This window comes from Euprymna scolopes, chromosome 37, assembly GCF_053919585.1.
Source record: "Euprymna scolopes isolate OS-2025 chromosome 37, ASM5391958v1, whole genome shotgun sequence".
In the NCBI taxonomy this organism is placed as follows: Eukaryota; Metazoa; Mollusca; class Cephalopoda; order Sepiida; family Sepiolidae; genus Euprymna; species Euprymna scolopes.
The window spans coordinates 56,452,537-56,465,058 of NC_136518.1; the positions used below are offsets into that span (position 1 = coordinate 56,452,537).

General features: G+C 35.3%; 1 pseudogene; it reads left to right on the plus strand.

The window, feature by feature from the left end:
• Positions 1-8,416, plus strand: part of LOC145261181 (uncharacterized) — a 64,966-nt pseudogene extending 56,550 nt beyond the window's left edge.
• Positions 8,417-12,522: the final 4,106 nt, after the last annotated feature.

Here is a 12,522-nt window from a genome sequence, read left to right on the forward strand (position 1 = left end):
TCTCCCACAGATCTGTTGGGTTAGAAATATTACAATTATGAAACATAATGGCAAATAAACTGCTTGGGTGACTGGAAAAGTGATGCTTCATCCATAGTTTTATGTTTCGGTATTTAATTTTAATTTTAAATTTATATTAGGAAAAACGAAATCTAAATGTATCAAATTTATCGAAATATCAGATAATTATTAAAAAAATTGGTAAAGTTTTACATTTTATTACAATTCACTGCACATATTCGAAATGTTGACTCTTATATGTTTTCGGATATGCTGACAACACTATCAATAATTCCCCCCCACTCTTTATCTGTGCCTAAACATGAACGTAGATTCCATGAACAAAGCTTCTTTCTTAGAACTGCACGCCTATGGAATTGTCTTCCGTTTTCCTTCTTTCCAGCTGACTACAATATGGTTGTCTTCAAGTCTAACGCAAATAAGCTCTTGATGAGCCGTTCCATATAAGTTATCAAATTTACCAAATTTTCATTACTAATGATTACTATATTGTCCAATTTTTACGGTACACTCTTTAACCCTTATCCTCAAGTGGCCTCTTGGCCTTGATAAGTGGTAATGCCTATGTAAAAAAAAAAAAGTAGTATCAAATTTTTTCATTCAATTTTGTCTTCGTTCGTGAGGGCTTTCCGGCAAAAAAAAATAATTGTCATTATTTTCCCAGCCTGTAATTAAATTCTGATTCCGCTTGTCGTAAAAAAGAAAGTTCAAATATATTTAAATTCATGAAGATTTTCGTAAAGACATGATGTTAAATGTTTAAAAAGAATGACTTGGTGCCATTAGCTAGAATCGAAACCAAAACATTTAGCATTCCAGCAGCGTTCTCTATCAATGTTGTTATCGATAGAAACGCAATCAAGTCTAAATATTAAAACACTCAAAGAAATGAATTTTATGTGAGCATGCGCAGAAACAAGTAAAAACATGTCGGCCAATTGAAATGAACATTTCGCATTTTCATTTGACGATATATGTCTGTACGAGTTATTCACCAATCAAAACAAAGATTTTACTCATCATAAACTCTCCTTGGTGTATGATTACCTGATTTCCTGTTAATTTCAGTGTTATGTAACCAATAGTTTAAGAGTTTACCTGTTAAATATTTACACACACTTATACATCTACTCTTTTATGTGTATCTAGCTAATTTGCATATTCTTTTAAGCATTCATTTTAATTAATTCCCTATTAATTTTTTTTTTAATTTTCTTATGCGATGATCATCTTTAGTTAACTCTTACATGTAATTTAATTATATTCATGCAGATATTCTACATGATTTTTACTTGCGTAATATTTGTGTAAAAGGGTTATAGTAAACATAAAACTATTTCTAGATATATTTATGTATATGTATATATATTTGTCTAAAAAATTTTGCCTACCAAACTTTCCTGTCAATTTTTGGTCTATAGACATGAAACTTAATATATAGGGTATTCGAACCCATGCGAAACTTCATATTTGGGTTTAAGCTGGGGAAAATCGGTGCAAAAGTATGAAATTTTTTTTTAAATGGAATTTGCCAGGTGATGGTCGAACGACGCCATTACGAATATACATGCTTAACGTAATAGCTATTGGTTCATGTTTTTAATTTTAGCCTTGCAGCAAACATATCTTCATAGATCATGCATTAACGTCAAAGGAAAAAGTAAATCATAAGCTAAACGTTTTGGTTTTGATTCTCGGTCAGTGCGCACAAGTCATTTTTTGTTTTTGTTTTTAAATCATTACTGTATAAATAATAAATCATTACTGTATAAATAATAAATCATTACTATATAAATAATAAGTCATTACTGTATAAATAATAAATCATTACTATATAAATAATAAGTCATTACTATATAAACACGAAATCTACATTAATCAAAATATCATATTTAAGGATATTTTACGACCGGGCAATGCCAGGCTAGTAGATAACAGATATCTAGAGAAAGTGATTAATGAGTCATCCATGTTTGTAATTGTATGAAGTCGTAATGCTGATAAAATCCGTCTGATACATATAGTTTCAATGGAGTCAAGTGGCATTATCTTTTTCGTTAGAAAGTAGAACTCCTTCTTCGAAAACTGTCAAGGTATTTAAAAAAAATGCCGACAGTGTATGATAGTTATCTTAAGTCCCCTATTGATTAATATTGATGAATCAGATGATTGCTGTTGGTATTCGTCTCCCCCGATATCTTTCTGGGAAGAATTCTTTCTAGAAAGACCAAGTGAAGGTTGCCAGCATCCCTCAACTGCGAAACGATCTGGATTCAAACTTGGCCCACCCGGGTTGCCAATTCCTGTCGTTACCCACCTGCTTTTTATGTTGTTGCTGTTTTTGTTGAAGGAGAAGGAGGAGGAGAAGGAGAAGTGTTATTCTTATTCGAGGAGGAGGAGGAGGAGGAGAGGAGGAGAATGAATCAAATTATTATCGCATTCGTTTCCCCCAATAACTCTCCAGTTAGGATTCTTTCTATTAATTCATTGGGTACGTACTTCAGCATGAAGGTTGCTAACATTCTAGGTAAAGTGTTTCTATGAAACAAACTGGATTCGAACTTGGATCATCCAGGTTGCCAGTCTGTGTTGTTAACTACTTAGCCACGGTCACATCCCAAGAAGAAGATGAGGATGAAGAAGAAGAGAAAGGATGCGGAAAAAGAACAGGAAATTGAATCTCCTTACTATTGCCACATGTCTGAATACTCGCTATGTATAAATTTAAAATGTTTAGACCAAAAATTGGCTGAATAGTTTGCTAGACACCACAAAGGTCAAATCGTTTGAACTTTGACCACTTGGCAGCTCAAATTTTCGACTCAAACCGATTAAAAAGCTTTCCCTATCTCTGAATGCCCTTTATGTAAAATTTCAAATGTTTAGACGAGAAACTGGCTGAGTAATTTGGTAGAGACAACAGAGGTTAATTTTTAACAACTTTGACCGCAATTATAACCCATTTACATTTATTGTTTTGGGATCAAATACTAATTATAAAGTTAGATCAATGTCCAAATAATGCATATCTAAAATTACAAGTGTTTAGCCCTAAAACTGGCGTAGGAGTTTGGCAGAGTTATCAAAGGTCAAATCGTTGAACTTTGATCCCTTAACAGCCAAATTTCTGACCAAAAATCGATTAAAAAGATTTTTCCCAAATCTCAATACCCCTTATGTCAAATCTCGAGTCTGTAGATCAAAAATTGACAGAGTAATTTGGTACGGAATGTACACAGATAGACAGACAAACAGACAGACAGAGAGATATTTTCACATTTATATATATATATATTATATATGTATATATATACATATATAAATATATATATATATATATATAAATGTGAAATATATAAATATATATATATATATATATATATATATATATATATATATATATATATATATATATATATAAACATTTACATTAGATGTAATGTTGGCAATAAATTGTGGAAATGGTGTATAATATAAAGTATGTAATGGTTTGTACTTATAATTACTTTTTCCTGTTCACAAAAAAAACTACAAAAGCGGACATATAAGAGAAAAACGAAAAAAGAGAGTAAAAGGAGAAAGAGAGAAAGGGTAAGAAAGAGATAGATATATAGAGAGATATCGTGAGAAAGAGAGAGTGAGAATGGCGGCCGGACAATTTCTGTGTCCTGTCACGGGAAAGATAATTTCATAACAAATTCAGCCAAACTGAACTTTAGACGTCCTCATTATTCTAACCTTACCTACATCCCCCCTCATCACCACTCGACCCTTTTATGTTACCATTGTTTGTCTTCCACTCAGAAATCAATTTTCTGATCTGGTCGCTACACCGATTAAATCTAGTGTTTGCCTTGGCTATATAACCCAGGATCGGATCTGATGCTTGTATTAATATTGGCAATACTCCTGCCGAATAATAGTGATCAGTTTTACTTGTGAGAAGTAAATATTGACAAGGAAACACTATAAACACGAGTGTTTTTAGGGATATTAAAATTTACTCAATAGCGATATAAAATAGTTCATTAATAAAAAGTTTTTTTGCAAAACCAATATGCAAATATCAGCAGGTTATATCTGATGCCGCGCTGGTTTAACAAGCCAAGAGCAGACTCAATGAATTTCCTCAAATAGAGGTGATGGCAAGCCATTCATGTGACAAAATGCCTGATTGTCACTTGCAAGCAACATAATAATTGTTAAAAATTATACAAACGTCCGATTTTGTACAACATGAAGTGTCCAGTCACAGTCACAATCACAATCACAGACAAAATCACAATCACAATTACAGTCACAATCACAGTCAAAATCACAGTCAAAATCACAATCACAATCACAGTCACAATCACAGTCACAATCACAGTCAAAATCACAATCACGATCACAGACAAAATCACAGTCATAATCAGTCAAAATCACAGTCACAATCACAGTCAAAATCACAGTCACAATCACAGTAAAAATCACAATCACAATCACAGACAAAATCACAGTAAAAATCACAATCACAATCACAGACAAAATCAGAGTCAAAATCACAATCACAATCATAGTCAAAATCACAGTCAAAATTACAATCACAATCACAGTCAAAATCACAGTCAAAATCACAGCCAAAATCACAATCAAAATCACAGTAAAAATCACAATCACAATCACAGTCAAAATTACAGTCAAAATCACAGTATAAATCACAATCAAAATCACAGTTAAAATCACAGTCAAAATCACAAGCACAATCACAGAAAAAATCACAGTCAAAATCACAATGACCATCACAGTCAAAATCACAGTCAAAATCACAATCACAATCACAGTCAAAATCACAGTCAAAATTACAGTAACAATCACAGTCAAAATCACAATCACAATCACAGACAAAATCACAGTCAAAATCATAGTCAAAATCACATTCAAAATCACAGTCACAATCACAGTCAAAATCACAATCACAATCACAGTCACAATCACAATCACAATCACAGTCACAATCACAGTGAAAATCAGTCAAAATAAGAACCACAGTCACAGACACAATCACAGTAAAAATCAGTCAAAATGACAATCACAGTCAAAATCACAGACAAAATCACAGTCAAAATCACAGTCAAAATCACAGTCAAAATCACAGTAAAAATCACAATCACAATCATAGTCAAAATCACAATCACAGTCAAAATCACAGTCAAAATCACAGACAAAATCACAGTCACAATCACAGTCAAACTCACAGTCAAAATAACAGTCACAATCACAGTCGAAATCACAATCACAATCACAGTCAAAATCACAATCACAATCACAGACAAAATCACAGTCAAAATCAGTCAAAATCACAATCACAGTCAAAATCACAGTCAAAATCACAATCACAATAACAGTCAAAATCACAGTCAAAATCAGTCAAAATCACAATCACAGTCAAAATCACAGTCAAAATCACAATTACAATCACAGTCTAAATCACAGTCAAAATCACAATCAAAATCACAGTCCAAATCACAGTCAAAATCACAATCACAACCACAGTAAAAATCACAGTCAAAATCAGTCAAAATATAAATCACGATCACAGACAAAATCACAGTCAAAATCAGTCAAAATCACAGTCACAGTCAAAATCACAGTATAAATCACAGTCAAAATCACAATCACCGTCAAAATCACAATCACAATCACAGTCAAAATCACAATCACAATCACAGTAAAAATCACAATCACAATCACAGACAAAATGACAGTCAAAATCAGTCAAAATCACAATCACAGACAAAATCACAGTCAAAATCAGTCAAAATCACAATCACAGTCAAAATCACATTATAAATCACAGTCAAAATCACAATCACAATCACAGTCAAAATCACAATCACAATCACAGTAAAAATCACAATCACAATCACAGACAAAATGACAGTCAAAATCAGTCAAAATCACAATCACAGACAAAATCACAGTCAAAATCAGTCAAAATATAAATCACGATCACAGACAAAATCACAGTCAAAATCAGTAAAAATCACAATCACAGTCAAAATCACAGTATAAATCACAGTCAAAATCACAATCACAGTCAAAATCACAATCACAATCACAGTCAAAATCACAATCACAATCACAGTAAAAATCACAATCACAATCACAGACAAAATGACAGTCAAAATCAGTCAAAATCACAATCACAGACAAAATCACAGTCAAAATCAGTCAAAATATAAATCACGATCACAGACAAAATCACAGTCAAAATCAGTCAAAATCACAATCACAGTCAAAATCACAGTATAAATCACAGTCAAAATCACAATCACAGTCAAAATCACAATCACAATCACAGTCAAAATCACAATCACAATCACAGACAAAATCACAATCACAGACAAAATCACAGTCAAAATCACAGTCAAAATCACAAACACAGTAAAAATCACAGTCAAAATCACAATCACAATCACAGACAAAATAACAGTAAAAATCAGTCAAAATCACAATCACAGTCAAAATCACAATCACAGTCAAAATCACAATCATAATCACAGTCAAAATCACAATCACAATCACAGCCAAAATCACAATCACAAACACAGACAAAATCACAGTCACAATCAGTCAAAATCACAATCACAGTCAAAATTACAGTCAAAATCACAATCACAGTCAAAATCACAGTCAAAATAACACTCAAAATCACACTCAAAATCACAGTCACAATCACAGTCACAATCACAGACAAAATCACAGTCAAAATCAGTCAAAATCACAATCACAGATAAAATCACAGTCAAAATCACAGTCAAAATCACAATCACAGTCAAAATCAAAGTCAAAATCACCATCACAATCACGGACAAAATCACAGTAAAAATAAGTCAAAATCACAATTACAGTAAAAATCCCAATCACAATTACAGTCAAAATCACAATCACAACTACAGTCAAAATCACAGTCACAATCACAGTAAAAATCACAATCAAAATCACAGTTAAAATCACAATCACAATCACAGACAAAAAACAGTCAAAATCACAATCACAGAAAAAATCACAGTCAAAATCACAGTCAAAAACACAGTCAAAATTACAGTCAAAATCACAATCACAATCACAGTCAAAATCACAATCACAATCACAGTCAAAATATCCATCACAATAACAGTCAAAATCACAATCACAATCGCAGACAAAATCAGTCAAAATCACAATCACACTCAAAATCACAGTCAAAATCACAATCACAATCACAATCACAGTCAAAATCACAGTCAAAATCACAATCACAATCACAGTCAAAATCACAATCACAATCACAGTAAAAATCACAATCACAATCACAATCACAATCACAGTCAAAATCAGTCAAAATCACAATCACAGTCAAAATCACAGTCAAATCACAGTCAAAATCATAATCACAATCACAGTCAAAATCACAATCACAATCATAGTCAAAATCACAATCACAATCACAGTCAAAATCACAGTCCCTATCACAGTCAAAATCACAGTCACAATCACAGTTAAAATCACAATCACAATCACAGTAAAAATTCACAATCACAATCACAGTCAAAATCACAATCATTATCACAGTCTAAATCACAGTCAAAATCATAGTCAAAATCACAATCACAGTAAAAATCAAAGTCACAATCACATTCAAAATCACAATCACAATCACAGTCAAAATCACAATCACAATCACAGTCAAAATCACAATCAAAATCACAGTCAAAATCACAATCACAATCACAGACAAAATCACAGTAAAAATCAGTCAAAATCACAATCACAGTCAAAGTCACAGTCAAAATCACAATCACAATAACAGTCAAAATCACAATCACAATCACAGTCAAAATCACAGTACAAAATCACAATCACAATCACAATCACAGTCAAAATCACAATCACAATCACAGTCAAAATCACAGTCCAAATCAGTCAAAATCACAATCACAGTCAAAATCACAGTCAAAATCACAATCACAATCACAGTCAAAATCACAGTCAAAATCACAGTCAAAATCACAATCACAATCACAGTCAAAATCACAATCACAGACAAAATCACAGTCACAATCACAGTCAAAATCACAATCACAATCACAGTCAAAATCACAGTCAAAATCAGTCAAAATCACAGTCAAAATCACAATCACAATCACAGTCAAAATCACAGTCAAAATCACAATCACAGCCACAGTCAAAATCACAATCACAATCACAGTCAAAATCACAGTCCCTATCACAGTCAAAATCACAATCACAATCACAGTCAAAATCACAATCACAATCACAGTCAAAATCACAATCACAATCACAGACAAAATCACAGTCAAAATCACAGTCAAAATCACAGTCAAAATCACGATCACAATCACAGACTTAAAAAGTTAAAAAAAAAAATAGCTGAGGTGTCTAATCATGTAATGGAAGGCCTTACCTAGTAAAACAACTAACCTTTACCTCTGCTGAAATATATAAAGATATTGGGGCGCTCTACCATAGCTCACTCAGCCATTTACTTGAAAATAATAGTCAGCCTTTAAATTTAATCAGACTTTTTCGATTATTGATTATCGATACTTATCAGACACATTCCGGTACAAAACCTATGTAAGAACACCTCAAGATACATCAAGTACCTTCGTGTAAAATTGGTAAAATATTAACCTAGCCATTTCCGATTCTATAGGGAATTCACTCTCTCTCTCTCTTCCTCTCTCTTTTTTTTCTTTCTTTCTCACACACACAGAGACACACACGCACATACACACACGCATGCACATACTCACACACACACACACACACACACACACACACACGCACACACAAAATTTTTTTTATATAATAGTAGAGATATTCTGGTACTTTCTGTCAGATCACTTTTTTATAAAACTAATCCAAATAAAATGAAACTACAATAATAGATATATGATTAAAAAATTTCCATAATTTGACATCTTTCCCTCCTTTCTTGGTTCCTCTTCTCCTAAAAAATGCACAGGGACATGAACAGTAATGATCATGAAGAATTTAAGGCAAATCGAAATGCGCCTGCGTGCGTTTATTACACAGGCCGTGATCGTCTGGTTATTGTATTAGTTTGAAGTCGGTGCTCAATTTTTATACTGGTCGCAGTGTAAATTTTGTGTTCGCCATCAGTGGTGAAAACAGAGAAGTATTCTCCATCCAAACAGCATTAGAAATCAGGTTCGAAATGAGTAAAAAAGTTTGATTTTGACGGCTGTTAAAGGATACTCGTTTTCTACTACTCAACAACTTGCAGATCAAGATAATCTATTGGCTTAGATCAGAGGTCTCCAAAGTTTTCGAATGCGGAGGGGGCATATTGCTGACTTTTTACAGCTATGTGGGCAAAAATTTTTTTAAATACAACAGTGGATGAATAACTATACAGCATTTACTTTCAAGGATGTTTTTTTTGTTTTGTTTTTTTTACATAGGCATTAACACTTATCAAGGCCAAGAGACCACTCGATGATAAGGGTTAAAGAGTGTACAGTAGAAATTGGACAATATAGTAATCGTTAATAATGAAAATTCGGTAAATTTGTTAACTTATATGGAACGGTTCATCAAAAACTTGTTTACATTAGACTTGAAGAGAAACATATTGTAGTCAGCTGAAAAGCAGGGAAACGGAAGACAATTCCACAAGCGTGCAGTTCTAAGAAAGAAGCTTTGTTCATGGAATCTACATTTAGGTTTAGGCACAGATAAAGAGTGGGGGAAATTAATGATAGTATTTTCTGCTAGACGGATGTTTCTTGTGAAAGTCTGGCAGGAGGAGACCATAGATTGGAGCTCAGCCGAGCACTCACCATGAAAATAACGATAAAGCAGAGACAAACTTGCAACATCTCTTCTAAGTAGAAGTAAAAACGAGTGCTGGCAGCAGACAGTCAAAATGAGGGGAAAAAAGAAGACGCGATAAACACATACAAGAGGACGTGTTTACTACTGTTTTGGCTGCTTACCTTTACGTTTTAGTGAAACTGATGCCCCAAAACCTCATTAATTTAATCTGAACAAATAATAAAAAAAATAAACCATCACACTATTTTCTCACATCTCCAAATTTTTCTAAATATATGTTTTTTTCATAAGGTCTCTGCAGATCAGATTAACCCTTTACTACGTGATAGTTCAGTCATAAATAAATGAATATAACGGTATAAATAAAGTGGGAATTGATTCAAACACGCTTTATACGTATTAGTTCAGTATGTGGGTAGATGCCAGAGATCTCCAGATTGCAATTGTCCATTGCTTACATTCAGTATGCTGCAATCTAAAATTAACAATAAATATTTTTTAATCATCTACATCATAATGCGTCCTTGGCCTTTTGGTCAAGATCAAAGGGAGTCCAAGTTCTTCTCCGAATGCCGAACCGCTCTTAAAGCTTTGCCAGGGACCAATGTCCTCGATCAGCCAAGGAAGAAACTGTATCGGGATTTAGTGGAGGGGACCGCGAAGGATCCACTTTGTAGGCGGATGGGATGATCGATGGAGGTTGTCCGTTCTCAATGGTGTTGGGCACCGGGACGGGAGATTCTGAATAACTCGGAATTCTCCCTGACTTGGCGACTGGTCCGAAATGCACTGCCCCTCTTCGACGTACTTTTCCGGTATAAAGAACATACCAGGCGCTTCTGTCCGTGCTGTGATGAACGCGAGCCCGAAACAATCGAGCACGCGTTTTTTAGTTGCAGCCGGATACAGCCCCTATTAAAGTACGTCGAGGGGGTAACAGCTCGCATCGATGCCGAGTGTCTGCTCGATCTCGACGTAGGAACTTTTGTGTACAACATGGAGCCGCCGTTCCCCAGGGAGGAAAGTTTGGTTTTCCTGGCGATCCTAGCAGTAGCGCGCATGACCATTTGGATCACGCGCCTCAAGTTGGTCCACGAAGGGACATCTGTTCCTGATCGGGATCTGATCGTTTACTTTAAACATTTGCTTAAAGTAAAGATCAGATGCGATTGGAAGAGGTTGCCTAGAGTGGAATTTGACAAGAGGTGGGTGCACAGCACTAGTTTGTGCATCCGTCGAGGAGCCAAGTTTCAATACGTGTTCCCTCCTTAGGCATGGCATGGGCGGTGCTGGGTCCTACAGAACCCATCCCGCCTAGGTTAGCATTATAAGTTCAGTAAAGTAACTCTTGACTGGTGGTACAAATGAGATCCTGTTCCTGATTTTATTTTTTGGTATAAGAGAACCTCTGAGTCTGCCCAACCCCCATGCTCCTTATCTTTATTTTCTGATGCCCCCGGTCATCCCCCTACTCAGAGGTCACCTTCCTACCCCTCCATCCGTTGCTTTATTTTCTCCCACCTCCATTAAGGCGACTTCCCCAAACCCCATTAGGGATGCTCTGCTTGTTTTCGGTTCCCCGGAAAACAGTGGGGGATCTAGCCACATAGAATAGTACAGGGGGGTCTTACTAACAACACATTAGTAGTTTTTTCCTTATTTTTGAAATGAACATTTTCATTAGTTTTTTCCCACTCCACGAACATTTTATGCCAATTAATTCAAGAACTCTTTCTAATGAAATCGAACTTTATTTTCTCACACATACACACACACACACAAAAAAAAAAAAAAAAAAATGCACACGCAACATACAGAAATGAATATACAAATTGTACATAGTTAAATTTTACATTGAACGCTGGGGTTATTAGTTAGATTAGGATCCACAGAGTGATTGAGGTATTTTGGTAAATGTTGCCAGTCAAGAGTAAGACTTCAAAGTCTCATCTGTTACATAGTCAAAAAGACCCTGTACCCTCCCCCTCCCAATTTCTTGTAGGGCCTTGTGCCTAATTTTGTTGAATTGAATTTTTTTTGTACGTTTTTTATGTTCAATTTTTTCTTTCTCAATAAAATATATAAACAAGATCAAAGTGTAGTATCTGTTCTCCCAGTTACGAAACTTTCCGCCACCGGGCTTTCGGGCCTAAAGGACCGACTCCACATTTGTGGGAGCTTGGACCCGGAAACCAATCCCCTTTTTTGGGAGACTGGAATCTCGGGACCAACACCACTAGCTGGTAGTTGAGACCTGCTTTTCTTGTTTTTTGCATGCGTTTTTTCTTCGTTCCGGTCTCTTCCCTCTAGAGAAAGGGGATGGTCTAATTTCTCCGCACTTAATTGCCTGAGCAGCACTTTGACCTGCCAGGCCCAAACTTTGTCTATCTTCGCTGCTCTCTCAGTGGATCGAGCAGACAGGGTTCTCTTTCTCACTTCCGTTGGGGTAAGTTAGTGGGTAGGGTGACGTGGGGTAGGGCGGGTGCTTCGTTTCTGCTCCCCTCTGTGGGCAGGGATGCCTATCCCCTCTCTCTCTTAATTGCGACGCGGCACTCTGACCCGCTAGCACCCACTGCGTCTTTCTTCTCTGCTCTCCCCACTCGCGGGGGGATCTGAGCTGCTAACCCGACATCCCCGTGAGGGGAAGTCAAAAAC